The sequence below is a fragment of the Danio aesculapii genome, chromosome 10, assembly GCF_903798145.1.
Source record: "Danio aesculapii chromosome 10, fDanAes4.1, whole genome shotgun sequence".
In the NCBI taxonomy this organism is placed as follows: Eukaryota; Metazoa; Chordata; class Actinopteri; order Cypriniformes; family Danionidae; genus Danio; species Danio aesculapii.
The window spans coordinates 22,441,880-22,458,083 of record NC_079444.1 but is presented as its reverse complement, the minus strand read 5'-3'; the positions used below and the strand labels follow the sequence as shown (position 1 = coordinate 22,458,083).

The following is a 16,204-nucleotide window of genomic DNA, read 5'->3' as shown; positions in this document are numbered from 1 at the left end:
AAAAACAGTGCAAAGCTAAACGTGTGTGTGTATGTATGTGTGTGCGCACTTTATACTGACATTGTGTGTGAATCGTTGTTGCAGAAGGCTTGAATTAACTCCACAACAAATACATCAAATAACAGTTGGGAAAGTTCTTATGGTAGTAAGAGAGATCTGCTTCATCTTGTCTGTCACTGTGCTGTTTATCTACGTGAAAGCTATGGCTCTGACACAGGCACAGGCAACAAAAACAGCTACAATGTCATAACAGCTCAAATTTCACAGATTTAAAAAGGTATAATAAATAATCTGATGGGTATTTTGAGCTGAAAACTTTACAGACACATTCTGGAGCCACAAAAGACTTATCTTAAATCTTGAAAAGGAGTAAAATAGGTGCCCTTTAAACTTACTCTGCAATGCGCAAATAAGCTCTTTTCTGCAATTGTTTTAGACATTTCAATTTAGTTGCCTACGGGAGAAATGACTAGGAATAACAAATCCCTGTGTGTCACAAGTGTGTTTATGTGTTTACACCATATGTAAAAATAATATAATTACAAAATACCAGTTGCAAACATGCAGCATAGCTAAAAATCAATAAAAGTGACAAGAACTCTCAAGGCAATAAGGTTCTAATGGCTATGCCCTCTCTTACGTGAAAGATAAGGTCAATAGCCATGTACATAGTGACTACTCAGTACTGCATTTGAATTCAAATGGATAATTCGACCGTTAGAAATGTATGTTCTATACAGTATGAATGTGAGTAGTATGAATGGAACTCGGACACATTACATCCGCCATTTTGTCATGATCATATGACCTACCCGCATCAGTTGCATCAGAAATAGTAAGTCATCCAGCTACTTCTTGCATACTGTTTTTCAAATTCGGACACACTACTTGCTCACATACTGTTTAAGCATACTATATGCGTGGAAGTATAGAAGTATGCAATTTCGGACGAAGCCAGTGTCTTATTTTTATAAAATGTTATATGACATCACCACCTACTGGCCTGGCATACAATATACTGTTTGCAGTATTTTTTGCAATTTCATGTAGAACAGCCAAGTTCACACCAAAACTATGAAAAATAAATACAACAGACGAACAATATCATTGAAATCAGTTTCAGAGCGATTTTTTTTTCAACAGCCCAATGATAAAAACATTGACAGCCAATCAAAATCCATTGTAAATGATCAAATTGTAGCACAAGCTTATAATAAACAGAATAATATACTATGTTAATGTGGATGCTAATATAGTTAGTAACTCTAAAAGTATTTATTTATTTGAATTTTGACATCCATTACCTTTGAATTTACACAGATATATGGTGGAGTGTGCAGCAACTTTTATATTCTATATATTTATGCAAATTCAAATTTGAATGAAATGTTTAATAAACATTCTCCGTAGCTTGTACTATATACGAGCAGCTATAATTTCTGCAACCTTTAGATGCACCAGCATGAGCCATAAAGCATCGTTGCACGTGTAGCAATTTTTCTCCCTTGTCACTTAACCTTTCTAGCATTATGCAATGGTCATTTTAATGATTCTTGCACACGAGTGAATGATGTTCAGGTACTAGACAATTACACTTGGAATTTTAGCGGCCTGTTAAAAATAAACCCAAAGTCTGCAAGGCACATTAACACTTTACTGAATACAAATTTATGGAGCCATTAGTTCTACAGCCCGACTTAAAGGTCAAATGAGAAGTAATGCAGTTAAATTTCAAATTGCTCAGCATCAACACCACAGCGTCTTCGAGAGCTCTCTTGTAGATTCAATTTCTCTAATCAGTTTAAACTGATCGCTTTAGAGTATAATATAATCTGAGGACGGCACAAATAATATTGCGAAGCAAATTTTAACATAAAAAAAAAAACACAAAACAGAATTTTGATAAATCTCTTGCTGGATATGAATGTCAATGTGTGAGTTGTTGATGAGCACTCGTTCAGTAACTGATCAATTGATGTATTCAGAGTGTGAACGACTCAACAAGCAAGACAATCGATAGTTAGTATCATATTAATTCAGGTTTTTAAGGCTGCTGTTATTTATTCTCGCATTTACACAGGAGACATTAAAGCATGCTGCGGGATGACATGCTTTATCAGAAGTAGCAGTTGAAGCTGGTCTGGAAGTGAAATGTTATTATATTTTTGCACATCATCTAATGCACCTGTCGTTACTGCCTGTTTACTAAAAAAAAACAGCGTTCGGTCCATCTGTGGCAAAAATGGAAGTGCAAGAGAAGTGCCAACATATTGACAGTGACACAAAATAACAGCATTATAAAACTATGAACGCTGGATTTAACAGTTTTACAAGCTTTTAATCCTTGTAGAAAGGCGACAGCTGCATGCAACACTCATGTTGATAGAAAAATACAAAAAAAAAACAAGCAAGCGCAACTTATCTCTAAAAAATGATCTCTTCACAAAATGTTTTTGACTTTTGGTATTCTTTACCTTCTCGAGGCGCCACTGAATCTAAATAAATACAACTGCACTGCAAAAGCAGGCTTATTGTTAAAAATATGTTTGCTTACTGTAAATAATATGACAAGATAATTATATTTTACTTCAACATATTATTTATGGTAACATGCCATTTCTTCTTTCTGAAGGAAACTAAATTCTACAGTAGCAACAATTCTTCTTTACTCTTTTGGAGAGCCGTACAGGGGTAGTGTCAATATCACATCCCCTTCTTTCATTTTCAAACCACGGATGATTTTTTTGAAAAATGTCTGTGTAACTTGTCTGTATAAATGGCAGTGAGTAGCATACAAAACAAAGCTTTAAAGAAACCTGTTCTAAACAAACTTTTTTAAGCAAAAGCCTGTGCTTGACTAGTTTTTTGTTCACCATTTTGATAAATCAAAAAGTAAACATGTCATTTCTTACGGTAGTTGAATAAAAACAGAACGAGATGAATGCATCTACTTGCTGTTAAGTTGTTTAAGATGACAAATACTAAAAATACAAAAACACAACATATATTAAAAGACAAGTCAAGCTAAAAGAGTCAAAATCTTATTTTTGTTAAATAATAAATAAATAGAGAGCATGTGGAATATCTAATAATTCTTTGATACTTAAAAAAGTATTGGTTTATGGTTTGGTCTACATTTAATGTCAGCCTACTTTTACTGTGATTCTATGGATGACTTCTCCTTTTGTGATTTAAAAAAACCAAAGCATGACATTTGAACAACACAGGATAATGAAATGATAACTTAATTGTAATATTTGGGAGGACATATAGTTGACAGTAACTATCAGTGGTAGGGGAAAATACCTATGGAAATCAATGGGGTTACCGTAAACTGGTTGGTTAGCATTTGCCAAATCTGTTTTTAATAGTAAAAAAAGAAACTCATGCATGCTTGGAACAAGACGAGGGTGAGTAAATGACAACAGAATTGTAATTTTTTTCTTGGAGAACTACCTATTAAAGTCAATTTATAATGCACCAGTAGATGCTTTATCAGGGTTGGTTACTGCTGTCAGCCATTGATTGGTGCTTGTTCTCCTATTGAACATGCTTGGTTTGTCAGGTCGTAGAATTTTCAGAGTGATGTACTAACAAATAATGAATGCGGACTGTTATATTTACATCAGAGAACAATGCACATGTAAGTTCTTTCAACCCCTTTTTGATCAAGATGATTGGGTTAACTGCCACATTACTAGAGTCATGCAAAAAGACTAATATTCAGGATTAATCAGTAATAGAATAAATAGTGTTTATATAGCCAGAGGGATCTATAAAGAGACAATTGTTGTTTTTCAGCGGCTGGTCTGGTATACTTTTACTGCAATTGTATGCATTTTTTTTACTTTTCATTTTGTGATCTGAAAAACAAAGTATGTATATATGACAATAGAACAACACCCAGGATACGTAATAATGATTTAATTGTCATTTTTCCATTTAAGAGAATATTGGTTACCAGATAGTTGTCAGCAACCACTAACGTTTAAAGCAGAGATGCCCAAACTAGGGCCTGTGGGCCAAAGTTGGCCCGAGGTAACGTTTGATTTGGCAATCCAATCTGAGAAGAGGTAGAATGATGGGAAGGTTGGGGCTAGAGCGGCACAATATTGGAAAAAATCTGATGATATTTTGTTTTGCTGCGAAATAAATACCATTTATACACACCAGATGGCTTGAAAAGCTCTATTTATGAAAAAAATATTTAGATTGGTTGGGTTAATTTTGTAAGGTGTAAATCATGTATAAATAAATAAACAAACAAACAAACAAACAAATAAATAAATAAATAAATAAAATTGCAAGAATAATTACTATAGAGCAAAGAAAAAATTGAAATAAACAGTTCTTTATGGTTTTCCAGAGAGTCAAACAGTGTTGAGACACAGAAATGTATTAATGTAATGTAAAATAACACTGTATAGTCTTTATTGTATTATAAAACCTGTAATATTTTTCTCCATTAAAGTTACAAATGTTTTACGTTATTGTGCCTGAATGCTTTACACTTTATTGAAATGCCTTTAAAACACATGGAAATAATGATGTTTCACTGTTATGGTTGCAATGATTCCTCAAATCTCATGTATTCTTAATTGTTGATAGACTATAATGGCAACCTAACATTGCATATCCTGCGATTTAAACTAATGCGGACACACACATTGCAATATCGGTGTTGAAACGATATATTGCGCAGCCCTAGCTAGGGCAAATGCCTTCAACAGAGCAGCTTGTCATTTCTAATTTTAAAGTAACATTTTTTGTTTGTTTCATTGTTGAGATACAAAAAAGCAAATGAAATAAAATGCTTCAAGAAAATCTTGTGCGTGAATCGAATTTAAATAAATGTAAGGATCCTCGACAAGCAAATCAAGTGTATTTAATGTATTCAGCATTGAACACCATTATGTTAGAAATGAGATTGTTTGTTTTTATTGTAAGAAGTTCATTATAACTTGTAAAAAAGTATGTAATTATTAATACAATTAAAGTTTTTTTTGCTATTTATTTTCAATATCATAAATTAGGAAATTACCATGGCAACTTTAATGTAATAGTTTAGTTTATTTAAATTCGGCCCATTGCCCTCAATCAAGTGGTTTTTGGCCCTTCATAAGAAGAAGTTTGGGCATCCCTGGTCTAGACGGTCTACAAGCTAACTACTACACTTTCAAAGCCAAATTACACCGCAGCAGCAAATGCTTGGCCTACAGTGTGTTGGTTACTGCTGTCAATCATTGATTGGTGCTTGTTTCCCCCATTGAATCCAGGTCATGGAATTTCTGAAGAGTGATGTACAGTTGTGATTTGAGCATGTGTTTTTCCACATTGGTCTTCACCTGTCATATACAGTACTGTGTTGTGCAAGTACTGTAGATCGGCATCCCTACCATCTAAAGTCTCCTAAATCTCTTAAAAAGCACATTTGGAAACATTAAAGCAGTGAAAAATTGGAGTAAGGGTGAACAGAGATTGATGCAGAGGGACTAAGACAATCAACGTTCCGAATGAAGAGAGGAAGCGTGAGGAGGAATCTTGGGGAGGTTTCTTGATGTGATTACAATGGGCAGCACTCGACTATGTTTAACACTCAAGGGCGGGAGGGTCCACACTAAAACCCAAGATCAATACGCAATTTTACAATCATCACCTCGTCCATAATTGGCTTGAAATGAACCTGCAGAATGTCAATATCACTCAGAGAGTGTCACCGTTCACTCGAGTCTTCTTGTACTGGCGGATGAGTCATTAAACATACACCCTTGACAAACTCCTACTATTCGACATGATTTTTTTGGTGCATTTTCCACTCTAAAAACACGCTGCAACAAAGCCAGATGCTCACCTTCAGGGCAACTTACTGTGCCTGAAATAGGACACATTTTACATTCTGTAATTAATTCGTAACGCTGGATTTATGCCATTAGGGCAAGATAATGAAGGAAGGCAGCACACTTAAAGTGCACAGAAGCTTTGCTAAACCTGAAATAATTTTGACTAAATCAGAGAAAACTGGGTGGACATCCTTCATCTGCTGGATGCATGTGACTGAGGTGTTTGTTTGGAGATTTTTCAGGACTAATGAACATCCATCACTCCTCTAATGGCCTGGTATAGTACGGTAAGGTACGGGTCAGTACAGGCTACCTTTATCAGGCTTGCGTTTCCACTGCCTAAAAGGTACCAATGGTAGCCTTTTGGTGGGCGTGTTGTACGACAGAAAGTTTCAGTCGACATCATTCTCAAATCTCGCTCAAAGTAAAGCTGTACGGATCGTTCACATATCATACGAGAAGCACTTCTCACAAAACAGATGCTTTATACTCATAAATACTTGTGTATAAATGTTCATTACTGTAACGTCTGCAATTAAATAAAATAAATGCAACATATATGAACAAATACAGACCCTTACAATCGTTTGCTCTTTTGTTTTTTTTGCGCTTCACTCTCGGGTTTGGCCATTTCTGAAAGGATCGGATGTCAGAAGCACTTCAATATTCATGCACACGTTATTTTCATCAGCTCAAGAAGTTCGTTTTTTCAAATATTTTTAAATACACTTTTAGACGGCCCCATAAAACAGAAACAGGACACAGCAGATTTAGTTTTTTAGGCTTTGTGGCTGTACATCAAGACAACAAGGTTTGTTTAAACTTGGGTCAACCATGGCTCGTTATTATATGCATATAGTATTACGATGTAATGTCTCGGCTGTGTATTTAAAAATGGCGGTTTCTTTGTTTTTATTCTTCTGCTTGTGTATGCGCGAGTGATGTTTCTCTGTAAACCAATAGCGTTCAGCTGCGCCTCTAGCTCTGCCTTTTGGTACCCTGTTGTTGTGTTTTTGGTACCCTGTTGTTGTGCTTGGGTACCCTTTGCAAAGGCTACCCAAAAAGTGGTGCGGTATGGTTCGCTTTTTGGTACATTTTGACAGTGGAAACAGCCGTAAAAGCGTACCGTACCATACCGCTCAGTGGAAACGGGCCATAATTCTGCATCATAGCCCCAGCTGTGATTAGGATTTACCAACTATTGAATAATTCTGTATAGTTTACAGAAGAGCATGAAAAAATGCTTCAGTCTTTTTGGTACAAGTGACATGAATCCATTTCTCCATCAAAATGTTCATTAAACGTCATCTAAAAAAAGTAGTTTTCCCCCCAAAACCACAAGCTGAATTGCTGACTTCACTTGTGTGTTTCCCTTTCACTCCTGTTCTTTTTTCTACTTTTTCCTCCAAGTTTCTTTCAGATACAGGCTGTGCATTGAAAAGCGATGGAGCGCCATGTTCCAGGCAACTTTAAAGCCCAGCACCATCCCAAAAAAAAAAAATAAAATCTTACTGACGGATTACAGGTTCTTTCAGACCTGAGCAAAAAACTCAAGATGAGTGGACACTCCAGCCTTTTCACTGCTATCCAAGATAGACCACAGATGCGGCGTTTAGCATGTCTATCTGTGGATTCCAGACATATGAAGGACAAGAACTATTTGAAAGAGCTGTAAAGTCAGTCCACAGCTTCTCCAACTGTATCCGTCACACAGGGAAAGACAGAAAATCTGACTCAGCAATCTTTGGAAAGGTACACACCTTTTTGGCTCCAGGTAAAGTTACAAGGAGGGAATCCTGTAGCGTGGAAGCTTTATTAGTGTATTTACAGCCCAGAACAATGGCAAAAACTCTGTTGGACAGCGGGCACAACATATCATGTGTGAAGGCTGAAATATAGATCTAGACGGGAGGAGGCTGTCAGGTTCATCCGATGATTCATTGCTTGTGGCGATGCTGTCTACAGTGAGTGGATCATGCTGCACATGCTGGGACAGAGATAATGGCACACAGATGTCTGAGCACATCAGGCCACACAATCCAACGACCGCAACTTTACTACAACCCAGCAGAGTTCAGAAAGCGTGTACTGCGATCAGACATTGCTGCAGAAAATCAAATGCTACCGACTCACAGGTCACAGCCGCGCTTCTGTGACACTTCAAGGAGAATGATGGTTCGTTACGCTTGCTTTTGCCAGGCATAAACATTCGGAAATGCTTATCTGGAAAACTAGACGCTCAAAATGCTGTGTCCTAGGACGAAGAGATAAATGTTGAATTAAAACGGTATTTTAACGCTACTTCACTGACATTGCATTACAAGACCAGGCAGAGGTCGGCCTTTTTGTGGGAGATGAAAGCTTTCGAATAAATTCCACATGGACACAGAGCACTGTCTGACAAATACTGTTGTGCATGTGTGAATGAACAAAAAAAAAAGAAGATGCTCTGACCTTGAGTATTCCTTGGAGCGAGTGAAAGCAAGAAAACATTGTTACCATCATCATGAATTCTTAATATAATTACCCTCTTTTGCATAAGTGAAGTGAAACGCTCTAAACCAAGATCTTTGTTCTGTTCCCAAAATAAAACTGGCCATCATGAACCAGAGATGAACACCAGACAATAATAATAAAAAAAAACGTTTCTGATTTATTCACAACCCCCCAACCCCACTTTTAAAGGGTCTAAGACTAAAAACCCATCTCTTTCAGTTCTGCCCAGTGCTCGGAGATTTTTAAAGTTTAATAAGGCTGCGGTCCATGTGAGTGCTTCCCAAGACAGCATACACACACACACTAACCACAGAAGGGCACATGGAGGGGGTTACATCAAGCTAACACTGCACTTTTCTTCATTATTTACCTGTTCTGAGGCCTGGGCCAGCCTGAGACACAAGCAGTTCTCCGTTCCTCTTACATCACGAACACTCCAGCTCTGGGTACAGTACACAGCGCTCTGTGTTGTTCTTCTCATAATAGAGAAAGCCATTTGCCCTGACTTCAGGGCATTTGGGCTGTGCTTCATCCATCATATTGTAAGACTCGTTAAAAAATCAGGTTTGATGTAGGGATTGAAATGAAGAAATGGCTGTTTAGAAGGACGCTTGTGCACTTGTAGCAATAAAGCAAACAATGCAAGAGCCTGAAAACAAAACTGGCAAAAAAAATGAGTGGTTGTGCCACAAATGATCATTATCTGTTGATCTGACTTAAGTGCTTTTAGTCATTTTCATTGTATTCCGAGCTATGGCAATGTGAAAAATGCAACGGTCACTGAATTATATGTGCAGTTAAATATTACATAGAATTACAAATACGATCAGCCATTTTCCACAAAAATCATCACATAAACAATAAATCATCAAAAACAATGTTTGGAATGTTTTGCTATAATTTCATAAAATCAAAAGCCTGGATGCATCTTCAAGTGCAAAGAAAGATTTTAATAATTGTTTTGTAATCAATTTCAATTGTTTTGAACTAATATTTGTAGTGCAATCAAGAAAAACGTTTGTGCATAATATGCTGAAAATGCAAACTGGCAAAATGTTTCTGGTTTCATCACATTCGTAGGGGCGGATTTAACCAATAATCAAAGTAAGTGGCTGCTTAGGGCCCCAGGAAATCTGAGGGCCCCCAAATAAATACCTATAAGTATAAATTATACCTATAAATTATATATAACTTCATTTTCTATTGCATCTGCTGCGCAAAACATGTGCTGGAGAAGTTGGTGGTTCATTCCGCTGTGGCAACCCCTGATTAATAAAAGGACTAAGCCGAAAAGAAAAAAGAATGAATGAATATTATTTTCTATAATATTTTGTATGACGTCTAAAAAAATGAAAGTTTACTTTTTATTACTTCTGCGCAAATGTGTCCCCCACCCTCAATCATGGAGCAGTCAAATTAGGTAACGATTTAGTTTTAAAAACGTAAATAAAAAAATTTAAATATTTTATTAAAATGTAATTAAAACTATTAAAAAATAGTTTATTCATTATTTTAGTTGCAAATTCATTTTAAGAAAAGAAATAATTTAAAAACTTTTACTAAAGAGTTATTATTATTATTTTGCATTAAGGAGATTGAGTGATAGAAGAGGGAAAAAAGCTAAATAAATCAGTTAAGAATAATTTAAAGTACAAACTTTTGGGTCCCATGGCTAGAAATCCCTAAATCCACCCCTGCACATTTGTTTATGAATGACATGCATCACATTAATTCAGTAATATTATTCAGGCCAGCTTCTTTCACTATATTACAGATGGTCATTTAACATTGTTATCCTACAACAGTTTAATATTTAGGAATGTCTTAACTCTAATTTTAATAATGTCTTAATTCTTTTACCATCTAAAAAGTGAATTCATTTTTGCTTTCTGTGGTTGATTGGCCTTTTGACCAACCTCAACATTTGAACTTCTAAAACTTTCTGTCATCCTAGATCCAAACATGACAGTAGCTGTTATTTCCATTTCTAATTCAGCATCCATAGCAGGTACATCCTTACTTCAATTGCCAGGCATAACTCCACAGATTTTTTTTTGTCCTCTTTTGAGTGGGTCACCAACCTAAGAGTTCTGTCTTTTTTTCCATGTAAGACAGTATGATGGATGTGCACAGCAGCACACATGAAGGCTCAAGGCCGAACGCTTTGCACAGACACATGCTCTCAAATCAACTACTAGTTTTTCCTCAATCCACGTGAGGGACTGCAGCAGAACTACAGCGAAGAATGGAAAGCTTCGAGCAACATGAGGAACTCACCTTTGCTACATCATACAAGGACAGCAGACAGATTTAGAAGCACCCTTTACACCAGGTCCTATCAGACATTAGAGCGATACAGCAGCACTTGGGGCTGAGGAACGGCCATATCCTCAGCGTTCAGGAGAACAGAGGACTCCTTGTCTGTGCTGAATTCTGCCATTGACAGAGCACTGCCCAACCACCACAGCATATAAATGTGCCCCTCTGTGACAGCCATGGCTTTCCATACACCTCAATACCTATTTGTGCATGGGCGTCGTGGGTGTGCAGTTGGGTTAGGTGGGTTGCCTTCGCTCCTTCCTATCTCACACTTACGTAAATGCCATTAAACATTTAACAGGCGATGGGAAGTCTGTGGGTTGCGGATGTTTGCCATCATTCAGAGCGCATTACCATTATCTATCAAGTGCAAAAATAAATCAATCTCCACGTTGCCAGAGGGACGAGCGATGGATGCAATTAGAGGCGCAAATGGCCGGTAAAGGCCACGCGACAGCGACGCGTCGAGATCATTTGATCTAGATCTGATGGACGCGTCGTTTTTCTTTGAAGCAGACGAGACATGTCAGAATAAAAGAGTAGGATATGCGGATACTGGCCAAGTGTGTCAATCATAAAAGCCCTATTTCTTATCAACAGGCCATGGCAGTCGGTATTGGCTGACTAAAGCGCACCTTTATTGAACACTTCTAATTAGACATATCATTCGCGAGCGTTGCGTCAAACCGACAGAGACGCGCTGCTCGCCGATGTCGTGCAAACACACATACGTGCATTATAACAACAGACAACAGAAACCCGCTTACCGCGATGAAAGGGTTGTAGTCGACGGGTTCTTTCCCGGCGAATATTCGTACTTCAGTGGTGAAGCCGGTGTTTATGCCATCGGTATTTTTTCTGAGGTAATTCGTCATGAATGTGTCGCAGGCTCTCGCACATCAATTTACCTTCTTCGCGTCAGTCCGTGTCCCCAAAACAATAAAAGAAATCCGGAAAGAAAGGAAAGGAGCATAAAAAGATAAAAAATAAGAGCAAATTAAGAAACGAGGGGGAAAAGAAAGGGGGATAAACACCTCTTAACACCTCCTCCTCCTTTTTCTTTCTTTTTATCTGACAACACCCGCGTCTTCTGGCGGCGAGGTTACCACATATTTGATCACTATAAAGGAGGTAGGGAAACGATAAAATAAAACAATAACAGAAACAAATGCGTATAACGCATTAGCGGCTAACTCAGCGCTCTGTCGTCATGGCGACCCATTTCAGAGTCCGTTCCTGCATCAAAAAACAGCAAATAATAAAAACCATCCGGTGGCACGACTTCTCATCTGCTCTCAGTCTGTCTCACTCGCAAAACGAGTCCTCTTCTTGCGTGTGCAAGTGAGCAAACAAATGTGACTCTTTTTTCTTTTCTTTCAGTGGGATCTAAAAATGGTGATATTCAGAATTATTGTTATTCCCACTCGTGAGCAATGACGGTGTATATGCCTCTCAGAAATCCATTCGGCACTTCACGCACAGCTGTCAAGATTCAGGAGTTCTGAATCCCGATGTCCGCCTCTCTCTCTCTCTCTCTCTCTCTCTCTCTCTCTCTCTCTCTCTCTCTCTCTCTCTCTCTCTCTCTCTCTCTCTCTCTCTCATACACACGCACGCGCTATGGCAAGCTGTTCTTCCATTTATCTAACTAACTGGTCTCCAAAAAAGTTTCTTTGATGTCTAAAACTGACTATGCATATATATTTTCGTAAAAAATAATCATCGAACAGTACTTCATAATATGGACTCACTTAAAACAGTTGAGTTGATAATAACCCAACAGGTAACCCAATGATAGGTCGTTTTGGCATTAACCTGCTGTTTGGTTATTTTAACCCAATCATTTGGGTTATTAAGGTTAACCCAAGAATATGGGTTACAAAACTACTTATTTGTTGGGTTATTTTGCCAAAAAGTGGCAATATAATAATAAATTATTATTATTATTTTTGGGTTGAAGTCTCCGCTGGATCCCAAAGGTGAGAATGAAGGCCAAATATCTAAAATATGTGTGTCAATTCCTCCAAAAAAAAAAAAAAAAAAAACAGTAGAAATGAACACGGAGGTAGAGAAAGCATTTTTATCTGTATACAGATCAACTATGAGTGCTGGTGAAACGGATATAAAAAAAACAGATAATTTGATTTAAATAAAAACCCACCATATTATAGTGTTAGAGCTTAAAGAAACTTTATAACGCAAAAACAACATTACTTACGCATATTAATACAGCTGTTCTGTGTCAGTTAAATCAGTTGACTGTTGAAATTAAAAAATTTTAACCCAACTGGTTGAGTTATTTAATAAATAACCCAATAAAAGTAAAAAATAACCCAACAAAGCACCAAATATTTAACCCAACTGGTTGAATAATTAATAAATAACCCAATAAAGGTTTAAAATAACCCAACAAAGCACCAAATATTTTTAACTCAACCATTGAGTTAAATAACCCAACGTTTTTCAGAGTGTAGCCTACACTATTCACTGCATTATAGCTAATTATAGCCTCCAAATATTCCCTTCTTCATCAGGGGACACAACGGTGGAAGGATCCAACTACCTTTTACTGTTATTTGCCCATCCTGCCACAATGCAGCCCTAACAGAACAACCCTGAGTGCTAGGAAACACTCTTCATTCTCACACTCTCACTATAGTCAACTGACTGTCCAGTCTATTCTTTTGGTGAAAGTCTTATTTGTTTTATTTCGGCTAGAATAAAAGTAGTTTTTTAATTTTTTTAAAAAACAATTTTAGTCAAAATTATTAGCCCATTTAAGCTATATATTTTTTTGATAGTCTACAGAACAAACCATCATTATACAATAACTGGCCTAGTTACCCCAACCTGCCTAGTTAACCTAATTAACCTAGTTAAGCCGTTAAATGTCACTTTAAGCTGTATAGAAGTGTGTTGAAAAATATCTAGTCAAACATTATTTACTGTCATCAGGCCAAAGATAAAAATAAATCAGTTATTAGAAATGAGTTATTAAAACTATTATGTTTAGAAATGTGTTGAAAAAAAATATTTTCTCCGTTAAACAGAAATTGGGGGAAAAAATAAACAAGGCAGCTAAAAATTCATGGTGGATAATAATTCTGACTTCAACTGTATGTTGTTATGTTTTTATATTTCCAGCCAGGTTTTAGTGAACTTGCAATATTGTCAAAAACACAGAACTTTCAGTTCTTATATGTTAAAAGGTCTCAACACATTCAAGGCCATTTACCATATTTTGTTCATCTCCAACTATTGCTAGCAGCACAATGACCGCAGCTCTGGAGAGCCCCACAGCAGATAGGGGGATTTGCACCCGAGATATCTTTACTGATCTATTAATTTAATCTAACACTGTAATGCTTAGAACATCACTGTGCCTATCCCAATCTATTCTCTTGTTGATTCACTGTACAATATACGGGAATGCACAAGTGTCTCCTCTGCTTGTAAACTCATAAACAACACTTGCGATTGCGAGTCATTAAATGTGATTATCGGCCGATATCGATCTCCGGCTGATTGATCAGAGTATCCCTAGATAGTAGCTAACTATTTGCCAGTTCTAAAATTATTTATTCCCACATTTCTTGCCTTCAATGTAGGTCTCACATTTGCTGATGTTAAAACAACAATATGCAGTACTGTACAGTAAAATAATATTTAGAAAACAATATCTGTAATACTACAAAAAGGTGCAGCTTATTACCCTGTTTTTGTACCATTTTTTACCTAGTTAACTAGGACAATAGCCTACATTTTTTGAAACTATTAAATTTGTCGCAAAAAGTCATTTTGTTAAACTTTTTTAACATGTAATGGAGATCACAACATTTGCCCACAATCCAAAATAAACTCAACCAAGGATTATAAGATACACGCAACTGTTAATTAACATTTTCCCCAGTGTAATGGCTTCATATTTAATTTTGTAGAGCAAAATTAGTGAAACAGTCAATATGTCAAGATTTATGCCTGTTTCACACATCCACTGTCTACAATGCATTTGCAGTCCATATATGGTGTGACAGAGTACAGTGGGAAAGATGCAACCTGTTAACGTAGGCACAGAAAAATGATGAACCTCCGTGCCCATTTTAACAGGTTGCATCTTTCACACTGTACACTGTTGCAGTTCAGCAGTCCGTTCCAGGTGCGATGCATCTACAGCAATCCAGTGATTGTTGCACACAGAGTCTATTTCAGCTGTGCTGCATAAAATTGGGAAAATTATTTAACCCAAAGCATTGGGTTACAACAATCCATAGTTAGGTATTTTTTAATCTAACAATTTTAAGAGAGCAGTCATAATTCATACAGAAATTATTTCCCCCTCATGATAAAAATATTTGATATATTTGGAGGATGGAGAGGAGGGACACACTTGCATCTCAGTGGGCAATCACATGACATGGCAGGGGGGTTCATTTGACAGAGAATTAACTTGCTCAAATTAAGATGATCTGAACAACACTCGTCTCATTGTCAAGGTAGCAGAATACTTTATGACCCGCAGAATGTGTTGTACAAAGATTTTGAATGCCAAATGAAAGGCACGGAGAGGAGTTTCCTCCTCTGGTTGTGTCGTTGGCAAGTTTTAAAACGTTTGTTTTGACGTGCAGTATTTATATGTGTTTAGATTTAAATTAGGGTCTTAATAATATCAATTATTTTACCTAAAAGCTGCAGATCAAACAGTGTCAGTAAGTGCACCGCAAATGTGTCCTCTCTGAAAGCGTGGAAGCCAGTTGCTGCCTCAACACACTGCAGATGGAGAATGTGTGATACAGGCATTGCTGGTACATAGCCTAAAGATGCTGTGACTGAGGGTGATTTAAGAGCAAGGTGAAACCCGATAAGAGGCAAAACAGTGTTTAGGCTATTTGTCACATACTGTGGCTACCAGAAAATGACATACTAAAATAATATACTTGTGAAACTTTTAAATATACTAGTCTCTCTGATATAATTATTAATAATTAATCAATCTGCACTTGCCACATCAAAAGAAATACTGTTCGGTTTTAGAAAATCAATATTAAAACAGCTTGCCGCACTCACACACATTTAACAGCTACCGCAGATTGATTGCAATTCTTAGCACTACCTCCGGTGGCTGTAGCGTCCCTTATGTTCACGTTTTCACATACTGACGCTTTGTGTGTGCTGAATTTACATTCCGTGCTGCTGCTTTGAGTACTCTCATCTAGCTCTAATTAATTAATCAATGTGATTAGGACACGAACCCTCCGAAATGCGCCTCTACAGCCCCGAGGACCTGCATCGGTATGACGTCAGAAAAAGCGTCAAAGTGATAGTCCTCTTTTCATATTGCATCATGAGGTCAGTGTGACGTGACAGATGCCCTGTTGCTAACATCTGATCTCGACGACTTGAAGAGAGGAACGTAGTGCAGTTTACTAAAATATTACAATATCAGTTCATAAATCTAGATCATAGAAACAAATGATAACACAGTTACATAGGATTAATTTACTCCTTCAAAACATCTAAATTATAATAGAAACAGTATCATATGGTGCATCAAG

General features: G+C 37.0%; 1 protein-coding gene across 2 annotated transcripts in view; it reads right to left on the bottom strand.

Moving 5' to 3' along the window:
- nlgn2b (neuroligin 2b) overlaps positions 1 to 12,167 on the bottom strand; it is a 175,459-nt gene extending 163,292 nt beyond the window's left edge. For both annotated transcript variants that reach the window (XM_056466734.1, XM_056466736.1), the window contains exon 1: positions 11,423 to 12,167. The gene's annotated coding sequence lies outside the window, so the exon portion shown is untranslated. The remainder of the gene's footprint in view (positions 1 to 11,422) is intronic.
- Positions 12,168 to 16,204: the final 4,037 nt, after the last annotated feature.